The 22,886-nt window shown below is 37.7% G+C and overlaps 1 protein-coding gene across 16 annotated transcripts in view; it reads right to left on the bottom strand.

Annotated features, from left to right (window-relative positions):
- The window catches only part of EPB41L2 (erythrocyte membrane protein band 4.1 like 2), a 279,077-nt gene that overhangs the window by 193,080 nt on the left and 63,111 nt on the right, over positions 1-22,886 (bottom strand). The window contains exon 1 of one of the 16 annotated variants that reach the window (XM_068551034.1): positions 11,371-11,392. The exons of 14 other annotated variants lie outside the window; for them this stretch is intronic. The gene's annotated coding sequence lies outside the window, so the exon portion shown is untranslated. Of the gene's footprint in view, positions 1-1,371; positions 1,462-11,370; positions 11,393-22,886 lie in introns of those variants that run through there. One more of the 16 variants, XM_068551031.1, reaches the window with a different exon arrangement.

Below are 22,886 nucleotides of genomic sequence, written 5' to 3'. Positions count from 1 at the left end.
AGGTAAGATTCTCAAAATTCAACATCTGTAAACGTGATTTGGTGGAGGAGTCTGCTGGAGAATATGCCAGGCATTCAACCCTTGGAATCCACCAAAAATTGCAAGCCAACAAAATGTCAAAGTTTAAAATTTCCCTTTCCACCTTTGTGATCCAGCTATGACGTTAAACTATAGGTCATCAATATACCATACAATGTGCAATGGAACACTCCAAAGGAGATGGTCCACAGGGGAGGTGCGGGTCCTATGAATGGCTGTCCAGATCATCAGCATCAACTCCACAGTCATCTATTCCCTCACCCGAGTTGCCAATAATTTGAAGCGACAATTCTTTGTTGAACCTAAAAATAGAAAACTTAAACTTCACAAGGATATACGCACCCCCCAAAAAAATACTAGGTAATTACCTCAGTGGTATAAAAACATTCCCTGCAGTGTCAACAATAAAGACGGAACTTACAGAGGTCATCTGGCCATCACAGTAGTACTGCTTTTCACTTTGTTAGAAAGTAGCATCAAAACAAGGTTCTTTTTGAAGGAAGGTTGTTAGACTGGTAAAGTATATCAAGAAAAAGCATGAAGACGATTTTTTCTAAGTCTGGATGTTTGAATCTGGGCAACACAGTGAGTTTTCACATTTCTTCTATGTGACAACAGATTAAATATTCAGTAAAAAATGTTGATACCTATTATTCAATTAATATTTACTTAGGCTGTGACAGCATTAAAACAATATACAATTCTTGATAGTTCTTAATGGCCACTAATCTGCAGATGCTAAAAAACAAATTCAAATCTCTGCTAGCCACAATACTTTTTAATCGAAGGAGTTAATTTATAAAATGCTTCATCTTTATGCTAATTAAATTGAAATCTATCATCCTTTATTAACATGTTAAAAAAAATAACTGTACACTATTAACCTTACATAGTCCTCACTGTACTTTAGGAATAATTAACTTTCGTATAGTGTACTGTACCACTGAACAAATCAACTGTGAAACAGCAGGGTAAATATATAAAACCAGCTGGCTTCATTATTCTCATAGATCAAACCTAAAAAAGCAATTATGTTAAAGATAACCTGACAAAATTTAACATTTGAATTTTGCAAATAAATGGTCTAAAAATGCATACGTACGTTTCACAGTGCTTGGTTCAAATATAACTGAACATATTCCCTTGCCAGATAGTACACATAATCAGATTCCATCTACTCTGTACATTAGTATTATCCAAATTTTCAGTCTCCTAGATACTGACAGTTCCAAAGGCAAACTTTCTTCAAAAGCAAAAACAAACAAGCATATATCACCAAACCTAACTGCTACAATAGAAGTTTCCTAAAAATCTCCCCCATGAAATACATACTCAGCTTTTAAAAAAGGACATTGAGCCCGTTGTCTGCTGTTCCCTGTCATTAGAAGACTGGAAAGCTGATGGAAATCCAGCTTCCAACAGCTTAATGAGCAAGACCGGCCCCACCCAGGCCAGACCCTGCTGGAAAAGGGCATGCTCAGTAGAAAAGCCCAGCTAGGTTCCAAGTTACTTCATTCCTCAGCTAGAAAATGCACATGGGTCAAAGAAAAAGTCACCCTCCTGCTGCCTGTTCTACCCACTAAAGGAAGAACATTTTACATAAAGAATAGTTTTAATGGTACAACTGTAATCCTATGATTATACTTGCTTACAATTCTACTACTGCTAGGAATTCTTTCCTCGTTTTTTTTGTATCGTGTTTACATTGCTTTGGGTCTGCACCCCTCAACTTTGTTTTTATTTCGTGTCATTTTAATCCACCCATAAATAGACACCAAAAGTACTGATACATGTGTACCACATATAGTCTAATCATCTTTATTTATAAACTGATATATACATTTTGGTACTGAAAAACCATTCAAATATATAGATATTTCATTTTTAAATACTGAAAACTGGATTTTGATTCATTTGTAAAAGAATTTGCTTATTCATTCACACAGTATTTAAATGGAGGCTCGTTTCAATATAGATTTATAGGTATCATCATATAGTTACAAAGTTGATAAATCCCTGTTTTATTATTATACTGTCATCCTAAATTGAGCAATGATGGATACAAAAGGTAATCCTACATCCATCTGTCATATGAATACAACTACATATGGAAGCAAGATAAATTTAAAGTCACTAAAGGAAAATGTATTTATTTTAAGATTCAGGTCAGAGAGATCTGAAAAACAACCTATCTTCCTTTAGTTTACAATACCAACCCGCCCCCCTAAATTTCCACAATTTAAATTCTGCTTGTTTTTTCCCCCAGAATAGATATTTACATTAACAAATCAGGACCAAGATAGTCAGACCCTTTATGGCTGGATCCACGTATGCACTTGTATAACTTGACCCTGCTACCATACCATACTGCTCCCCTAACAAGCAGTTCCTAAGTCAATGAGTATTATATGTTCACATTCACCTACCGTAGTCTTTAAAAAAAAAAGAAAGATATTTTTTATTATGAATAAAACACATTAGATATTTAATAAACAAGATATCACTCGTAGAGAAAAGGTAAGGTTTGCTTTACAGGAACTTAATGAAAATATGTTTCAGTAGCAGCTCTAAAGAGATTAATCTCTGTCAAAATGAACAAATATAAAACTTAAATTAAAAAAAAAAAAATCATTCTATATAATGGAAGTAAATTTCACTATCCACCCACCACAAAGTTTTCACTGGTTCACAAAAGGGCAATTTGGTGAGTTTTTTAGTAGAGCCAATTTTATTCAATTCAAAGCATCTTTTATTCAGACCGTATTCCTCCTACACTGTTTAAATGTTGTATTTTTTCAATAAAAACTGCAGTAGAATGGCAGATTTACTTCACTATGCTTACTTGGAAAAATACTGGCTCCAAACCTTTTTCTAAAATGCATTGCTCCATAGAATCCAGAAGTCTCAGAACTACTGACATTAGCACTGGATCCAGTGAAGCAGACATTGGTAGATCTCTACAATCTGTCCCAGGCATCTTTCATCACCCCTGTGCCTCCTGCCTTCCTAACTCCCCTACTTCCATCGACTGAACTGCATCCCCCCAAAATTCATGTATTGAAGCACTAACCCTCAAATATCTGGAGATGGGACCTTTGAGAGATAATTAGATTTAGACGAGGCCATAAGGGTAGGGTATCGTGACGGAATTAGTAGCCTAAGAAGGGACACCAGAGAGCTTGCTCATTCTCTCTCACTCTCTTTTGCTCTCTCTCATCTCACCATGTGAGGACACAGAGATTAGGCAACCATCTACAAGCCAAGAAGGGGGTCCTCACCAGAAACTGACCAAGCTGGCACTTTGATCTTGGACCTCCAGCCTCCAGAAGCGTGAGAAACAGACTTGCTGTTTAAGCAAGAGAGTATATGGCATTTTGTTATGGAAGCCCAAGCTGACTAAGGCATCTACTTTCTTAATTATAGAACCCAATGCTACTGCTCAAGTTCCTCTGCTGGCTTCAATCCTGCCCATAAGACATCAGAATCTCATTGTTCGAACAGAGGTTAAGAGAATTAAGACAGAAGGTGAGTTCTCTAGCACTATGTTTTGGAAAAAGAACAAACCATTAATACAGTGGATAAAAGAGAACCCAGAGAATTTAAATGAGTTTCCAAATTCATATACCCAATAAGTGGTAGAGCCAGAATTTACACCAATTTGGTCTGCTTCAAAGCCAATACTAGTGGCGCTGGTGGTATAGTGGGGAGCATAGTTACCTTCCAAAGCCAATGCACTTTTCCACCAATGCTGCATTACCTCAATTTCAACACCCTTGCTTTCCAAATGAGTAAATTAAACCCAAAGAAGTGAAATAACTTATAAATAAGGTCACTCAGTGGGTTACTGGCAGAGAAGTTACTGAATACAAACGAGGTCCAGTGTCATTTAAATTATTTCCAGTAAGATTTTAAACACGTTAAAGTACACAAAGTACTTATGCTGAAACATCCACAAATGTCTAAATATAAAAAATCGTTCATATGAATGTGTATCCATTACATCTGTCTTAGAAAGATCCTAAATAGCCTTGTTTTGACACTGTTTTGTTGCTCCATTAAAAAGGGAAATTAGACGTTTATCCTCAGAATATTATTTTTTAAGTATTCAAGGGAGTTGGCTGGGAGCGGCTGGGGGGGGGGGGTATTTTTCCTATATTTGTATATGTGAGTTGATGTATAAATAGAATCAAACCCAGTATCGTAATTTCTTGACTTTTTAAAAGTGTCCTGGGACTTCCCTGGTGGTCCAGTGGTTAAGACTCTGCGCTCCCAAGCGGGTAGGGGGCCCAGGTTCGATACCTGGTCAGGGAACTAGATCCTGCGTGCGGCAACTAAAAGAGCCCGCACACGGCAACGAAGATCCCACGTGCCACAACTAAGACCCAGTGCAGCCAAATAAATAAATAAATAAATAAGTTAATAAATAAATAAATATGTCCTTACTTCCTGCCTTGGAGTAAAAGGAACGGAACTGAATAAGATGTGGAGGATGGAATAACCTGATGGTCACTCAAAGCTCCAAAACCATAAGGGACACAACTCTGTGCAGAAAATAAAGTTCTCAGTGTCACAGAAAGACAATGAGGAAGATGGCTCCTTTCAGTCTCCCACCTTTATTCATCCAGCCTCCATGTGAGAAGCAATCATCATCTGTCAAATCAGAAAAAAAGCAAACACAACTTTCTGGCATAACCCTAAAATAACCTAAAAAGTACTGCAAAAAAATAAAAAACCACCCCTCTGTTTTTGACTCTACTGATTTTACAGAGAATCCAACCTTCCTATATACCAATCATCATGCGAGACTATCCTTCCTGAATAAACATGGAGAAAAGTTATACGACTCTCTCAATCTGGATGAACTTCAACTGGTCTACGGAATTTTCTAACAGTCCACGTTTCGTAGGATCATTGCTATCTGGTGTCAACAAAAGAGAAAAAAAACAAACCAAACAAAAAACAGAAAAACAAAACAACCACTACACTAGTTCCACGGCTTCTATGCCGAAGTTATCTTTTGACCACACACCACCGCGGTTTAACTTCTCTCAGGCTCTAAACCCAGAATAATTTGCACAACTGCACATGAGCCATTCGCAAAGTCTCTTTCCTACCACATTTTAGAAAATGTAACATCAGAAAGTACTACAGGTTTATGAGACTCTGGGAAAGAAAAGTTCTGTATGACCCCAGATTTTTACAGGGGGTTTGGAGAGAGAGCAGGAACAGGTACAGGAGGGAAGAAAAAGAATAAAGGGATGGTGGTTGGGAATCTCTAAACAAAAAGTTAATGTTTTGAAACCATCTAAAAAGTGTTAGGACAAAGCAATAACTAATCCACTCCCTTTTTTTTTTTAACTTCAAAACTCAAAAGCATCACTATTAGAATTACACATTCAGACCAGTACAGTAATCCAGCATTTACTTTAAAATGTATTATTTTCATTCCACTTACATCTAAGAAACATTTGCTGAGTTCCTCCTTCACCCCAGACACTGGTCTAAGCCCTTAGGACTGGAAAGTTCTTCCCCACACCAGCCCTCAGGGAATTCACAGTCTAGCAGGGAAGACAGATACATAAACAAATAATTACACCACATGTGATAAGGGCTATAACAGAGGTACAGGAAAGACACAGCAAAGTGGACAACTCCCTTGGGGAGGACAAGGAAGGCATTACAGGATTACAATGTTTAGGCTCATTCATATCTCATCTGAGATGAACAAATGCTACTGCTAATAACGTGGTAATGACCCTCCTTGCCTTACGGATTAAAAAATAAAAGTACTTATCACAAAGCCCATCACATGCAAAGCAGAAACAAATATCATACTAGCACCTGTGCAACACCCTACATATGACCGAGCAAAATGGGGTTCTTACAGAATAAAGAAATATAGAACCAAAACAGAACTCAGCATTTACGTACCTCTAGCTCTGGCCTTTCATACACGGGGAACCTGAAACCCAGAAGTTAGGTTACTTGTCCAGGTTACACAGTAAGTCAGGAGCAGAACCCAGGCTAGATGTCAGATTCTGCCTAATAATTCCATTGCCTTTCCCTATTGCAGACTGCCCTGCCCGGAAGTGAAGGAAAGGGACGAGACACTGTTGAGGAGACAACCAGCAATAGAGACCCTTTATGGCTGTCCAAGGGCCAGAAGAAACAGAGAGGCCTGATGCTAGACATCCAGCAGACCACAAAAGCTCCCCAACTCTGCCCCACCCTCTAGACCCAAGAAAAATCCTACACCTTCCCACTCCCCCCAAAATTATGTTTCCGAAACAAAGAGGTCATTGCCAAGAAATTATTTACTCTTCCCAATCTGCAGTAACATTAAATTCATGCTCCAACAGTCTGGATGTATCTCCATGTTGTCACTGAGCTAACGAAGTCTGTAAAATGAAGGTACCAGGAGATAACCTGCCTATATAATGGGATTCTTGTGAGCATCACAGGATAACCACCACGATAGCTACCGGTAAAGTGCAAAATGCTAAATGAATGCAAATTACTATTAAACACAGAATTTCAATCATCAAAAACATTCATCTAGGCTTTCTCCTCAAAATAGTTGACTATATCATTACATTTACCCTTAAAAGTCAAATATTAACCTATAGTAATCTTCTACCATTTATTTAGGTTTTTTACTCAACTTGTAGAAGAAAAACTGTTCCCCCACCCTAATCTACCCTCCATAATTTCCCTTCTTTTCTTTCTTTCCCTTTAAAATGGCCACTGCTATTTCCAAGACTCCCTACTAGAACCACATAAACATCAAACCTGTCAACACAAGGCTCTTATCAAAAACATGTTGTAGAAAGTTGAGCACTTGAGACAAGCCGGGGAAATGTTAAAGTGTATGCAACATGCAGTGCACAGCTATACGTCATGCCCTAGGGAGGTACAACCCCATCTAGGGGTCTCCTCCTCACTTCACCTGAAGCATAGCTAACCTTTGGCCTGATATCTGCCATCTACACGGTTTGGGCACTTGCTTGAGAATCCAGTGTACTTCCAACCCTCCACAACTTTATTAGCTCCATAATTTGATACCATAGCTCCACTCCTTTCTTTCCGTAGCTTCATCTTTAAAACTTACCCCTCCGAACTTGGATTATGAAAGAAAACCCTAAGCACAAGGGCTAATACATTCTCAATCCACAGCCCCTACCCATCCAAAACAATAAACCAAGATACAACATTTATATTTACAACACAAATAAACAATAAACAACATTAAGCTAGAGTATTCACCATTACCTGTGCCTATGAGATCTTGAATTCTGTACTTTTAGGTTTTGCTAAGATCTGTTCATCCAATGAGGAATTGCTCTTTGCCTACTGATAGCTGCTGACAATACACACCTGCGTAAAACTTGGCTCCAGCAGCGCAAGAGAAGAGTATTTAAATAAATAACTATATCCCAAAGAGAATAAGAGCTAAAATATAGGCATAAACATTTCAACAGTAACTGACTTGACGAGGGAAGCATCCCGAGGTGACATTTGAGCTGACCTTGAAGGATAAGGAGGAGCTTACTGGGCCCATTGTAAGCGGGTAAAAGCACACCCCTCACGGTTGGAACAGTAAGTGAAGGGCACAGAATCATGAAAGATAAAAGCACTTCAGAGAATGCTAAGTCCATACCTCATCTGCCTGGAACACAGGGTGGGGAGTGGTGGAAATGGGACAGGGGAGGTAGTAGCCAAATAATGAGGGATCAGTATGCTAAACTCAGATGTTTTAACTCTGTCCTGTAGGCAACGACAAATAAGATTAATTTTGCATTTCTGGAGGATGACTTTGGCGGTCATGTGAGAACAAGTCACACAGCAGAGGCTCCACTGATCCAGGAAACAGCATCTAAACTAACACAGAGGCAACAAAGAAGCAAGTGAAGAGATGAAGTCAATAAATATTTAGTAGTTAAAATGGACAGGATTTGATAAAGAATTGGATGGTGGGAGTCAGGGAGAACAAAGTTCCCAGGTTCCTGGCAATCAAAAGTCAGATAGCGGTGACATTAACCTAGAGATGGATTTCCAAAAAGAGTAGGAAACGAGGATGAAAGAAGCACAAGCTTCCACGTTAATGCATTTGGACTAAGTGACTGTGTGGCATCCAGGTGGAAAATCAGGATGGTTGGAGATACGTGTCTGAACAACAGAGTCTAGGTTTCCATGCTAAGATCTGGAACTACTTGGTCAATCAGTGTTATCTGAAGCTATGGAAGAGATGAAACCCCAGGCAAGATAGAGTAAAGGAAATGCTCCTTATAAATCCCCAGGCAGGGAGCAAGGAACCTATGAAGGAGGCTGGGGAGGATCAGCATAAGCTAAAGACGGCAAACCAAGCAAGTACTGCCAAGAGAAGAGCTGAGCTGGGAGGAGTGGACACCAGGCCAAGGGCAGAGCGCTTCTACTACCAAATAAGGCTTTACAAGTGTCATGAAAGACTGCTGATCACCTCAAAGAGCAAGTTCAGTGGATAGTGGCAGAGAAAGCCAATTGGCGAATGGAAAAATATTGAAGAGAGGGGGTAAGGGTAAAGGCTAAACTAATCTCTGAAGTTTAGCGATGAAAAGAGAGGCTGGAGGAAAGGGATGTAATAACTACAAGAAGTGCAGGTGGCGGGAAGATATATATGTACAGGAGATGTTCTGGTTGTTTTGTTTGGTGCAGGCTTTTGGTAGGAAAGACAAAGTAGGGGGAGGTTCAAGATACAAAGGAGAAAAAGGAAAACGAACGTCAGGTAGTTTAGAAGAGAAAGAAAAATGATCAAAACCTCGAGAGAAGAGTTTAGTCTTGGACAGCAGGAGGGACACCTCTAGCCCAGAGACCAAAGAGAAGGTAACTGGAAATATACATGGGCTGGAAGAGGAAGAGGTTTAAGGAAGCTAGAAAGACAGCAGTGCACCTGGAGTCCTATTCTCCACCCCAAATAACTTTGATAACTTTGGGGCATTCAAAAGAGGGGGAAAATAAAACAAGACAGAAGAAAATATAGTCAATCTCCTAAAATACATTCAGTAATAATTCTCTTAGCATTCATGTCAACATAGGATTCAAGATGGGTTAAACTGAACAATTTTCAACATGAAAAGTTATTGGCATTGTAAACGTTTCAAACCTTGGCGTGCCCCACATAATCTGCTATCTTCTAATATATAAACTGATTTGTAAATCGACATCTATTAAATTACCAAGAATATAATAAAATGAGTGCTATCTTCATATCAGTATAGAGGCAGAAAAAGAAGCTAAAAAATAAGTCATTGAAATCACAAGGTTTGGCGAGGGGTATTTTGTTTTGCTTTAATTATAGCATGTGCCAAGGGCTTGGCTAAATCTATTTTACAAGGTACAATAACTATAACTGTAATTCCTAGTCTCCAACTGTGAAGGCTACGTCTCAATAAGATGTCAGTTTAAAAGACAAGACAATAAAGACCATGGTCACCACCAGAATCCCATAAGAATATGTGAAAGCTTATAAAACAAAACTCCTTTTATAGAGTTGAATCCTTTCCAGGGTGGGTCTTTAAGACATCCTGACAGTACACACAAATACTATCTCTGGAACAAAACCAAACAGGCACAGCTGCAAGACATCTTCCACTGCAGTCGTAACTGACTCAATAGCAGTCCTTCCTTCGAGCAAGAGAGTCTATGAAAGCCAGAAGCAGAGCTATTTTCCCCTACAAACTGCTTAGTGGAATCGCTTTCTCCTGATCCAAAATTGTAGCTTTATGAAAAAGCTAAAATAGACAACATGGCCAGTACAACTTCATAATAAATTTATAAAAGAAAATATAAATAAAACTTGAAAAAAGCATCTATACATGGTTTCCATTAAGAAAAATCCCCAACTGAACCAAAACTATCCTATAATACACGGATATACACACTTTTTAAATTACAACCCATAACCATCACAAACAGGAAATTTGGATTTGCCTTAACAGAATTTTTTCCCCAAATCTCTAAGGAGTAGCAGTGACCAAAAAAATTTAGATGATTAGTGTTAATATTCTCAATACTGACTTGAACTTTTGATATCTGGATATTTGTGACAGCTAAGAATAAAAAAGTCAAAGACATTTTGAAATCAATTAGGTATAACCCCAACATAAGAAAAACAATTCAAGTAACCAAATCAATACTTTATTTGTGATGCCTTCCAAGCTGGAATTTTGACTACGTTTCCATAGCAACATCAACAAAATACTCTTATACAAATACGTCTGCACCCAAGATGAAAACCAATAACCACTTCTCTAGTTCATTCTTACGATGGCTTCCAACCAAAAAAAATTTAAAAAAAAAAAAAATGAGCCTTCCTAAACTTCATTCCAGAAACTTCAAAACCTAACGCTTAAGTATGTAACGGTTGCAGTTAACTACAACTGTCAGATATTCTCAAATTCTTCAGAAGGGAGGTTAATGACAGAAGGTATAATTTTATTACTTTTCTGACAATAACTCATTAGGAACAACAATAGAGATGAGAGTGGAAGAAATTACTAACAAATGACTTACTTGGAAAATTATCTAAATTCTAGAGAAATAGAACACTGAAAACTGTGCCAAAATGTAAAGCAAATAAGTCAATATGCTAAAGCCAAGAGATAAGCAAGTTTCTCTGTGTAAGTTTCAGATATGCTTTCAAAATCTCTTTTGTTGGAATTGTTTTGAAGTAAACAAAATATTTTACTGGGATTAATAGGCCTGCCTATTTTGTGACCAAGCTCTCTGCTGAGTTATTTACAAACACCCTTATTTATGCCTCAAAACATCTCTGCACAGTAACTATTATCAAGTTCATTTTATACGTCAATAAAATGAGGCTCAGAGAAATGAAATAACTTCCCTTAATAAGCATGGAATGCAAAATACTACAGTAGTTAATCGTCAGTCCTGGAGTTAGACAAACCTGAACCTGGATACTGGCTTAACCTCCAACTACTATGTAGGAGACAGATGCCTCAGGTTTTGAAGCCAATTCTATTTTATCTGAAATCAATTAGGTATAACTCCAACACATTATACATTCTTTACATTACACCACGATGCTTATGCAAATTCCCAGCTATACTTCACTAAATACCAAAATGCAGCCTTCACATAAAGAGTCTCACTACCTATGCCTCACATTTGCACATGGGCTTCATACCTTAGGACTTTACTCAACTGTTTCTACTCTAATACAATACACTCTCTCAAAAAGTGTTTTTTAGAACTACATAAGGAAAACTGTAAAGCACAAGTGAAAATTCTGGATCTTTCTTCCAAACACATACATATAACTCAACAGATACTTACCCGGCGCATAATGTTAATGGCTAGGTATACCACATCATGCCTTTCTTCAAAGCTCTGAGAACTATTTGGGAAGACCAGAGAAGTGCAAATGAAAAGCCATCCCTATAAACTTGTGAGTTAACTGTAAATGCATAAAGTATGTGCCTATGGGCACTACAAATACATATATCAGATTTCCCAACGTAGCTCTGATTTCAAATATTCCGTCCCATTCTTCTAAGGAAACTTACACATTCCAGATCACACATAACAATTTTTTAAGTGAGATAACATAATCATCTAATGTAGGGATTTGGGACTAAGATAACTGCAGGCTAGAATGGTAAATAGAAGAAATTTGAACAGAACTTTGCAAGAAAGGATAGATTGTCCTCGGTGGGAAAGAGGGACAGGGACATTCAAAATAGGTGAGAACAGTCCTTGGGCAAGTGAAGCAGCAAGATGCACAAGACATTTTGGAGGTCTGGGGAAGCAGTGAGCAGGGCAGTGGGCTGACCACTATCACTGGATCAGTCACATACAAAGATAAGTCAGAGGTAATGCTGAAATATGATAGCTGGAAAGATTGTTGAGGGCTTTGAAGACCAGTATAAGGACTCTGGGCTAAAAAAGATAGGTCACCTCACCTAAAGTTTTGTTTTGGTGGTGTTTTGTGTTTTTTTGGGGGGGGGGGGAATAATAGTTTTATTGAAATATCATACAAGTTACCCACTTTAAGCATACAATTCAATGTTTTTTAGGATACTCAGCTGTGCAACCATTACAACGAACAATTTTAGAACATTTCATCAACCCAGAAAGAAACGCCAAACATCCCAACTCATTCTATGAGGCCTGATACCAAAGCCAAACAAAGATGTCACACACAAAAAAGGAAACTATAAACCAATATTCCTAATGAATATAGAGGCAAAAGTCCGCAACAAAATATTAGCAAACCAAATCCAGCAAGATATTAAAAGGATCTTACACCATGAGCAAGTGGAATTTACTCTAGGAATACAAGGGTGATTCAACATGTGAAATTCAATCAATGTAATAAATCATATTAATAGAAGGAAGAAAGAAATACATGATCATCTCAATAGAGAGAAAAAGTATTTGACAAAATCCAATATCCTTTCATGATAAAAAACACTCAAAACTAAAAAAATTAATTAAACTAAAAACAAATAGAAATAATAAAAATTGAAGGAAACTTCCTCAACATGACAAAGGTTATCTAAAAAAACCCCACAGCTAACATAATAGTAAATGGTGAAGACTGAAAGCTTTCCCCCTAAGATCAGGAACAAGACAAGATGTCCCCTCTCACCACCTCTCATCATTCTACACAATTTTGTACTTTAAAGTTCAAGCCAGGGCAACTAGGCAAGAAAAATAAAAAGCATCCAAATAGGAAAGGGAGACATAAACTATCTCTATTTGCAGATGACATGACTGTATAAATAAAAAATCCTAAAGAATCTATTTTAAAAAGCTAACAGAGTAGTTCAGAAAAGTTTCAGTATATAAGACCAATATGCAAAAACTCAGTCATATTTCTATACATAAGCAATAAAATCCAAAAATAATAACTCCACTTAGCATCAAAAAGAATAAAATACATAGGGGTAAATTTAGCCAAGGAAGCATAAAACTTGCACACTGAAAACTACGTAACATTGTTCAAAGAAATCAAAGACGTAAATAAATCCATGTTTATGGATTCAAAGACTTAATACTGTTAAGATGGTAATAATCCCCAAATTGACTGACAGATTCAATGTAATCTCTACCAATATTCCAACTGCCCTTTTTTTGCAGAAATGAACAGGCTAATCCAAAAATTCATATGGAATTGCAAGAGTCCAGATAGCCAAACTAATCCTGAAACAGAAGAACAAAGTGAGAGGATTCACTCTTCCTGATTTCAAAACTTACTACAAAGCTAGAGTAATCAAAACAGTATGGTATGGGCACAAGGCTAGATACCAGTCATCAAACAGAACTGAGAGTCCAGAAATAAACCCACATATCTATAGCCAACTGATTTTGACAAGGATGCCAAGCCCATTCAGTGGGGAAAGAACAGCCTTTCCAACAAATGGCACTAGGACAACTGGAAATCCAAATGTAAAAGAATGACTCTGAACCCCTACCCCACACCATATACAAAAATTAACTCAAAATGAACTGAAGATTTAAAATGTAGGAGCTAAAATTATAAAACTCTTTAAAGAAAAAGAGGTGTACATCTTCATGACTTTGAATTTGGCAACACATTCTTAAATATGATGCCTAAAAAACAAGCAACAAAAGAAAAAAATAGATGAATTGGACTTCATCAAAATTAAAAATATTTGTGAGTCAGAGAACACTATCAAGAAAATGAAAAGACAATCCACAGAATCGGAGAAAATATATGTAAACCATCTATTCAACTAGGGTATCTCGTATGCAGAATATATAAAGCACTTTTAACACCTCAACAACAAAATGACAAACAACCCAACTATAAAATGGGCAAAAGACTTGAATAAACATTACTCCAAAGGACATTTCTCCAAAGAACATATACAAATGGCCAATCACTATAGGAAAAGACGCTTAACATCATTAGTCATTAGAAAATGGAACTAAGAACAACAAGGTCCTACTGTATAACACAAGGAACTATATTCGTTATCTTATAATAAACCATAATGGAAAAGAATATGAAAAAGTATATATATGTATAACTGAATCAGTTTGCTGTACAGCAGAAATAAATACAACATTGTAAATCAACTATACTTCAATAAAATAAATTTTTTTTTAAAAAAGATAAAGAAAACGGAACTAAGACCACATGGAGATTATCTCCTCAAATCCACTAAAATGGCTATTGAAAAAAATAAAGAAAATAACAAGTGTTGGTGAGGATTTGGAGAAATTAGAACCCTCATTAATTGCTGCTAGCGGGAATCTAAAATGGTACAGCAGTTTCAGAAGAGGAAGGGGAAATGAGGTGTGATTGCTTTAAGGGATACAGGGTCTCTTTTGGGGGGATGGAAATATTCTGAGATAGTAGTGATGGTTGCACAACATTTTGAATATAATAAAAACCAATGCATTGTATACTTTAAAATGGTGAATTTGTTATATCAATTTAATCACTTTTTTTAAAAAAAAGAAAAGAAAGAAAGAAACCTTGTACTCTTCAGAAAGAAAGAAACCTTGTACTCTCAGCCCCAGGCAACCAGCACTAATCTATTCTCTGTCTTTACAGACTTCACTATTCTAGACATTTCACATAAATGGAATCATATCATATACAGCCTTTTGTATCTGGCTTCTTTCTCTTAGCATACTATTTTCAAGGTGCATCCAAGTTGTGGTATGTATCAGTACTTCATTCCTTTGTATGCCCAAATAATATTACATTTTATGGCTATACCACATTTTTGTTTATTCATTCATTAATTGATGGGCACTTGTTTCTGATTTTGGATTATTATGAATAATGCTGTTGTGAACATTCATGGTACAACTTTTTGTGTGGACATATGATTTCACTTCTCTTGGGCATATACCTAGGAGTCGAATAGCAAGGTTAAATGATAGCTCTGTGTTAAGGTTTTTGAGGAACTACCAGACTGGCTTCCAAAATGGCTGCACTATCTGACATTCCCACTTGCAGTGTACACGGGTTCCAATCCCCCGAATGTTTGGCTGCGGCCAAGCAGGATAACCACTAAATGTTGCTTGAAGAGAAATTTGGGGGCCCTGAATTGGAAAGAAGAGATAGTAGAAGCAGGGACAGTCCAAATGGAAGGCTACATAAAAAGGTTCATGAAGGTGAGGGAAACAGGGAGAAGTTGGTCACAGGGTACAAACTTTCACTTATGAATAAGTTCTGAGAAGCTAGTGTACACCATCGTGACTACAGTTAATAATAGTGTATTGTATACTTGAAATTTGCTAAGACGGTGGGTCTTAAGTATTCTCTCACCAAAAAAACGTTAACTGTGAAGTGATGGATGTGTTACTTTGATTTTAGGAATCATTTCACAATGTATACGTACATCAAATCATCATGTGGTACACTTTCAATATATTACAATTTCGTCAATTATACCTCAATAAAGCTAAGAGAAAAACAGACTTGTGTGGAAGCAGCAGTAGCAATGATGAATAAAGGACTGATATTAAAAAAGTTTCAGAGAAAAAAATCCATAGGCATTGATGTCTAAATAGGCAGTAGATAAAAAAGAGGCACAACTAAAAAATAATGCCAAGCTTTCCAGCTCAGAAGACTGGAAGTTTCAAGATTTTGGAACTTTTAGGGACACTGAGTTTGAAGTGATGATGTGACATCTAAGTTCTTGGAGAGGATTCCAAATATCAAAGAAAGAGATGATGATTTGGGAGAGAATAACCCTACTTCTAGCATTTGTTACTATTATTAATCTTATACCTTAGTTCCAAACAAGTGACTATTCTTGAAAGTTTTGGTAATAAAATAATAGAGAAAAAAGCATCTTAAGAGCTAGGATTTCCTTAAAAAAAAAAAAAAGTACTTTTTGACTGGCAGAGCATCCAAAAGGGCTAGAACTAAATAAAACTCTGCATAACAAGAATGGAGTTCAAGGTACTATAACAACCAAACATGGTAGATGGAATCTACCTATTCAAGCAGATACAGTGTCACCTACATGTGTTTCATGAGGAAATATTCAGAAGGAAGTCTCAGTATATCAGGTTAATCTACCAAAGGAACATTGGCTACAAACCAGCTCAACAGGGCAAGATAAGTGCTAAGGAAGAAAAGATAGGAAACCCAGTATCAGATTATTCAGGAATTATTCGTTCATTCAGCAAATAATTAAGAGCTCATTGATTGTCAAACAATTGTGAACACAGATGTGATAACTGCCTTTGTGGAGCTTATAACCTGATGAGGGAGAAAGGCAAGTAAAGTCAATCGGAGAGGAGGGAGGTATACCTAACAGGGAGGAGAGGGCCCAGTGGAAGGAAGAACCATAGAAGGAAAGATACCCAGAGGAAGCTATATCTAAATTAAGACCTGAGAGTAGAATATTGCTGGCAACATGCCCATAAGTCTAGACATGAGAGAAAACCTGACATATGAGCAGGGAAACCCAATTAGTAAGTTAAAATCTAGAACAGCAAGAACGTCATAAGGTAAAAGCTACGTCACAAAGTTTGAGCCTCTTCTGAAAAGCAAAGTGGTACCATGAAAGGATTTTAAGCAGAAAACTAAAAGGACTTTAAAACTACTATTCTGACTACAACATGAAGATCAAAAAATTTTTTAAACTAGAGGGGAAAAAAAAAAACCCCACAAAGACCAGACAGAACATTATATATTTATCCAGACAAGAAAGTATAGCTGTATTAATATTTAAAAAATAAAATATTAACAAATGGGTAGCCACAGTCTCTGCTCCCTCTCCCCCAAAGAGAATTCTGCCATTGTAATTTCAATTCTGAAAGCAACTTGACTGATTTACTGTGGGATGGGCTGAATTACTAGACAGAAGAATAGATCCATAAAGAACACAGGAGAGACTCAAACTGTAACCGAGGGAGTTGGTGTTTATTGTTTGGGAGGAGACTGGTTGAAGGGAGGGAGTGTGAGGGCTGTTTTTAAACTGTGATGGGGAAGAATCAGAAAAATTCATAAAGTGATGAAGAGAATTTTTAAGTTTTGCTGTTATAATGGAACCACTTTTTGGTTTTTCAAGAGACCAGAGTAAAAACGTAAGTGGTTTATCAATTCTTTGTCAATGTTGAGACTTGTGTTTCTTTGGCTACCAAAGTTAAAACGGGACCGTGAGAGAGCTCAGCTTTGTGCAGGTTATAGTATCTGAATAGAGAAGGTGAAGGAATGGATAAATTCAAGAAATATTCAATTGGTAGAATGATAAAGAAGTTGGCAACACAGGAGAGTCAAGAAAGAGATAAAGAAAGAGCAATTAATTAGGCAGCAATGTCATTCACTGAAATAGTTAACAAAGAAGGAACAGAGGGTTTGGAGACAAATTAGTGAGTTAATTTAAATTAGGTAACAAGCAAAGAGGTATAAAGGAATGTCAATAGTGAAGATAAAATGGACTCGAAGAAGAATACTCAATCCAGAGGAAAGCAGGAAAAGAAGAAAAAGAAAGAACAGATGAGACAAACAGAAAACAAAGAGCAAAATGGTACCCAACAACAACACCAGCAATTAGATGAAACGTAAACGGCCTAAATGCACCAATTAAAAGACAGATTGTCAGAGTGGGTAAAAGGAAGACCCAATTCCTACACTGTGTACAAAAGAAACTACTTTAAATACAAGGACTGGGAACAAGAGAAATGGCATGAAGAAGCAAAGTGTGATTTGTACAGAATGAATTGTGATGGCAAATCAAAGAGATGGCCCTAGACAGCAGAAACGACGTGCTCTGTTTACTATAAGATTAAGGGGGGAAAAAAGTCTAGAAAAAGAATTCATAACACTATAAATAACTGTGGTCCATATACTATGTTAGGGTATAAGTAAATGTCCTGAGGGTGCTTAAATCCTAATCGTACAAGTAAATTTTTGTTACTAAACTGGATAATCTTGGCTCGAAGTCCACGACGTGGAAACACCAGTGGCTTTGAACCTAAAATATGTCCATTTTAAGGCTGTGGTACTCCTTTCCTACCCTTATTTCCACTTTCCCTTTCTATTAGCTAACCTAGTAGAACGTGCACTTCCATGGCTGTCTTCTCCCACACCTACACAAACCATGATGGTAATCATATGGAGGGGAGGAGAGAGCAATTTTATCTGTGTGTTACACCAAATATGCATTTACAGGGGCTTTACAGTTTACAAAGCCTTTACCTCTTCCCAATTATATTCATATTTAATAAATTTAAGCTAAGAGACTTTTGACGTGTCTAATTTATCTTTTGTATAATAGAAAGCTCTTATTATTGGGTACCCACATTTTATTTTGCTTGTCTTCATAAATCCAATGCTATAGTAATATTTTTGTTCTTTGACTCCCAAAATGCCTACATTCTTTAAAACAGCAATGTCCAATGTTATCTGAACTTCACCACGTATGTACTTCTTTCTACCAAATTTTAAGATTTGAAATTATGGCCAAAAATTATCAATGAACATTTTGAGGGGTTGTGCTAATTACTAGGGGAGGTGTAACAATATGAAGACCTAATATGCTTAACATGTTATCTCTGTTTTACTCCTCTTTAGAAAAGGTTATTTAGCATTTGCAAGAGAGAAGCATAAAAAATATTTTTTCAAGCTTTTATTCTAAGACTGTGAAAAGTTCACATCATGGTTATAATTTGTTTCTCTTGGATCTGAACATACACCCACCCATTGGCTTCAGAAAAATGCTTGGACAGAAACCCTAGGACAGTTATACTTCCTGGAAATTTCAATTGGAAAAAAAAAAAAAAGTATCCCTTCCCTGAAGGGATAGCCAGTAGCAAATGATGCAAATGTTCTTTTGTATTAATACCAATTTGTAAAAACCTATTCGTACACAAGATACATTCATTCAACAGATATTTCTTGAACAACTATTAAGAAGGTAATTTACAAATGGATTCTCCCTCTCACATACTTGATACATGGTATGAGTCTATTAATTATTAAGCAAAATGATTAAGAAAATTTTATTTATCCAGTTTTGCGGGGCAATTCCCAGTCCCCAGAATGCTTCTCTCTGCTACTGACTGGCTGCCTTTCCATGTGAACAATCAGATTCCTAGGCGCAAAGACTGCAGTCTTACAACCATATCCCTCACAGCCCAATACAATACTTGGCATATAGTAAGGTAGCCAAAGGAACATTTGATGAATGAATGAATGGATGGATGGATGCATCATATTCATTAAGTAGTACAAACAAAAATCCCAGTAAAAGAAAAAATTAAACTCAGTACAGGCGTCACTCCTGATCCTTTCCTCTCTCTTCATCCAGGCTCACTTTGTTGCCCTTTTCTCTATAGGTATTTCTACTGCTGAAATGACCATTTTGAATTCTTTATCAGTTTGCCTTACTGTGAACTTATCGGCAACGCAGTCTTCTTCCTCATCTTTGAACGCCCAGCCTGGTGCAAATTAAGACTGGGCACAAATTTGCCTCATAATAAAGAGCAACAAATACCAAAGACACCTCCTTAAATCAGTATTGCCAAGCTTCAGATTATTATTGTGTAGTAAAAACAATGTACTGAACTAGTAACAATGAGATTTACTATTAAAATTAAGTTAAATAAATGTTTGATCCTAGTCACCTGTACAACAAATACCACCCAAATCATAGCACCAGATTTTACTGAACAGAAATACACAAGTGCTTACTGGAGTTGGAAGTGTCACCTAGAAGCCATAAATAAAAGAAATATGAAAGGAGGCTTCCCTGGGCAGACACCTTTAACTGAGGGTAAAAATCACCAGCACAAATACCCAGGGAAATCTGGTAATTCTTCAGAAAACCTGGCGTGTAATGTTTCTAAAACACAGATATTGTAATTATGCCTCTTACTTCAAAAAAATAATAGCAATGAAAATTTCTGAAAGGCTTCCAGTGGCTCTGCAGGGAGTACGGAGACCAAACTCCTCAGTATAACTTGCTGGGTTCAGCACCGACTGGCTCCAATCCAGATCTGCAGCTCGTCTTCTGCTTCCCATGCCCTCTCACACACACCCTGAACTCCAGCTATATACCAGCCTCCTCAACACGAAATGCTTCCGTGTCCTCATTAATGCTGACTCTCCTCTGTCTAGACTGTCCACTTCCCCTGTCTACACTTGAAGAAAAAAAGAAAAAAAAAAAAAATTCCAACCCAAGCTTCCAGGTATAAGGTTAAAAACAGGCAGTTTGTGACCAAACCTAACAATAGCTCTGTTGCTGATTTTTAAACCACAGAACACTCAGAATAAAACTTTGGGGGTGTGGATGGGGATCAAGTTATTTGTGAGTTTATGGTACACACACTCTCTCACAAATCACAAGGCTCTGAAAGAGAAGTCTGGTACATGGCAAACCAGCCCAGCAGGGAGTGACTACCTCTCCAGCCATACCCACTGGCAAAGAAAGCAGGATGCCAAGAATGGCCAAGTCGGACTCAAATGGGCTAAGAGTAGTGCAGCCCCTCCCCCAAGACGGCCCTGAGGTCTATGTGACTGATGAAGGCACTCTTCCCAGGGGACAGAACAAGGGGCAGTAAGATCTGCTCAGGAATCACACTTCAAGGACGAGCTATGCCCAGAGCAATATTTATGGCTATGCGACAGGGCAGGGCAGAGCACTGTCCAGGGGGGAAATCTGAACAATGCAGCTGATCACTGACAAATGATCTGGATGGAAATGAAGCTAGAGGAATAAACATCACCGGTACACCGTGTTCTATGAGACAAGTCACTGCAACTAGACGCAGCAGGTCAACAGGACTTTGTATGGTCTGTGCTTGGGGAGGGAAGGACTGTACCTGCAGTTGACCTATGTAAGGTGATATACACACAAATATACATTATACTTAAATGTATAGAAATGTGTGTGCACATACATATATATTAGACAAAAAGGGTGAAATGTAGCACTCCTAAATAATCAACTTAGCTGCCACACCTAACTTCCCCCTTTGTCACCATCTCCCTGATCTTTTCCTCCCACCATAGTCAGCCACGCTCTATAAAGAATGTGCCTAGTTCTATTCAAGCCATTTGGGTTCAGCCATAATTCAGGTATCTCATATCCTCCTCCTTAATCCCTTTTTATCTCTTCACATTATCCCCTATAATTCCATGTTAACTCTATATATCAGAACATCTAATTCAACAAATGTTGAATGAACAAACAAAACAGCACAGTTGTAACAAGATAAGGAAACTTGTTTCTGTTCTCTTGTCATCTTAATATCAAAAGTAAATATTCTTCCCATTGGATCCTAGAGTAATAAGAACCAGGCTTGAGGTTCTTTTTCTCTTCTGGAGAAGGACTGGTCTGAGTATCCACCAATCGCCAAGGGGAGGGTTTCCTCCCACCTCAACCTTTAATTATATAGAAATACCCACATAAAGAAAGTTTATTTCTGCCGTGGAATTTATTGTAACAGGATCTGTCCTGTACCAATTGTATATTTATTTTTAAAAGAAACAGATGGAATGGGATGACACAGGGCTTGGTATCACTGTCTCAAACAAGCCCAGCTGATGGCTAGACATATACACAGACTGTAATCCCTGTGTACCTCTGCCCCAGACGACAGGAGTCGGGCCACAGCAGAATCAGCTCTTGTTGGAAATCAGTGAGCCAGCTGTCCAGGACAAGCCAGGGCTTATGTGATCAGATCTTTACTTGTTTCAAAGGCTTCTTAATAGTTTTAATATAGACTTATTATGCTTTTATGATGCTGGAAAACATCCAAAATGATTAGCCTATCCTTTTCTGACTCGTACATCTTTAGGCAATAAATGCACGCACTTTCTACTAACTGAGAACTTTCAAGTGAGTCCATCTAATGTATGAATGCCCTATGGAGTAACATTTCCAAAATTAAGTACTACTATCTTAAGAATTTACAGGACTTCCCTGGTGGCGCAATGGTTAAGAATCTGCCTGCCAACGTAGAGAACGGACTTGAAGACACGGGGAGGGGGAAGGGTAAGCTGGGACGAAGTGAGAGAGTGGCATGGACATATATACACTACCAAACATAAAATAGATAGCTAGTGGGAAGCAGCCGCAGAGCACAGGGAGATCAGCTCGGTGCTTTGTGACCACCTAGAGGGGTGGGGTAGGGAGGGTGAGAGGGAGACGCAAGAGGGAGGAGAAATGGTGATATATGTATATGTATGGCTGATTCACTTTGTTATAAAGCAGAAACTAACACACCATTGTAGAGCAATTATACTCCAATAAAGATGTTAAAAAAAGAAAAAAAAGGAATCCGCCTGCCAAAGCAGGGGACACGGGTTCGATCCCTGGTCCGGGAAGATCCCACATGCCGCGGAGCAACTAAGCCCCTGCGCCACAACTACTAAGCCTACGCTCTAGAGCCGGCATGCCACAACTACTGAGCCCGCGCACCTAGAACCTGTGTTCCACGACAAGAGAAGCCTGCGCACCGCAACTAGAGAAAGCCCGCGTGCAACAACGAAGACCCAACGCAGCCATAATAAATAAATTTATATTAAAAAAAAAAAGAATTTACAGACACAGACAAAAAACAAACTTAACAGTTACCAAAGGGGAAGGGAGGGAGGGATAAATTGGGAGTATGGGATTAACAGATGCACACTATCATATGTAAAATAGAAAAACAACAAGGACTTACTGTACAGTGCAGAGAACAATATTCAATATCCTGTAATAAACTATAATGGAAAAGAATTTTTAAAAGAATATAGATACATACATATGTATAACCGAATTACTTTGCTGTACACTTGCAATTAACAATATTGTACATCAACTATACTTCACCATTAAAAAAAGAGTTTAGAGATACATTCACTGTAT

Source organism: Eschrichtius robustus, chromosome 9 (assembly GCF_028021215.1).
Source record: "Eschrichtius robustus isolate mEscRob2 chromosome 9, mEscRob2.pri, whole genome shotgun sequence".
NCBI classification, from domain to species: domain Eukaryota; kingdom Metazoa; phylum Chordata; class Mammalia; order Artiodactyla; family Eschrichtiidae; genus Eschrichtius; species Eschrichtius robustus.
This window is presented reverse-complemented; position numbering and strand designations above follow the sequence as displayed.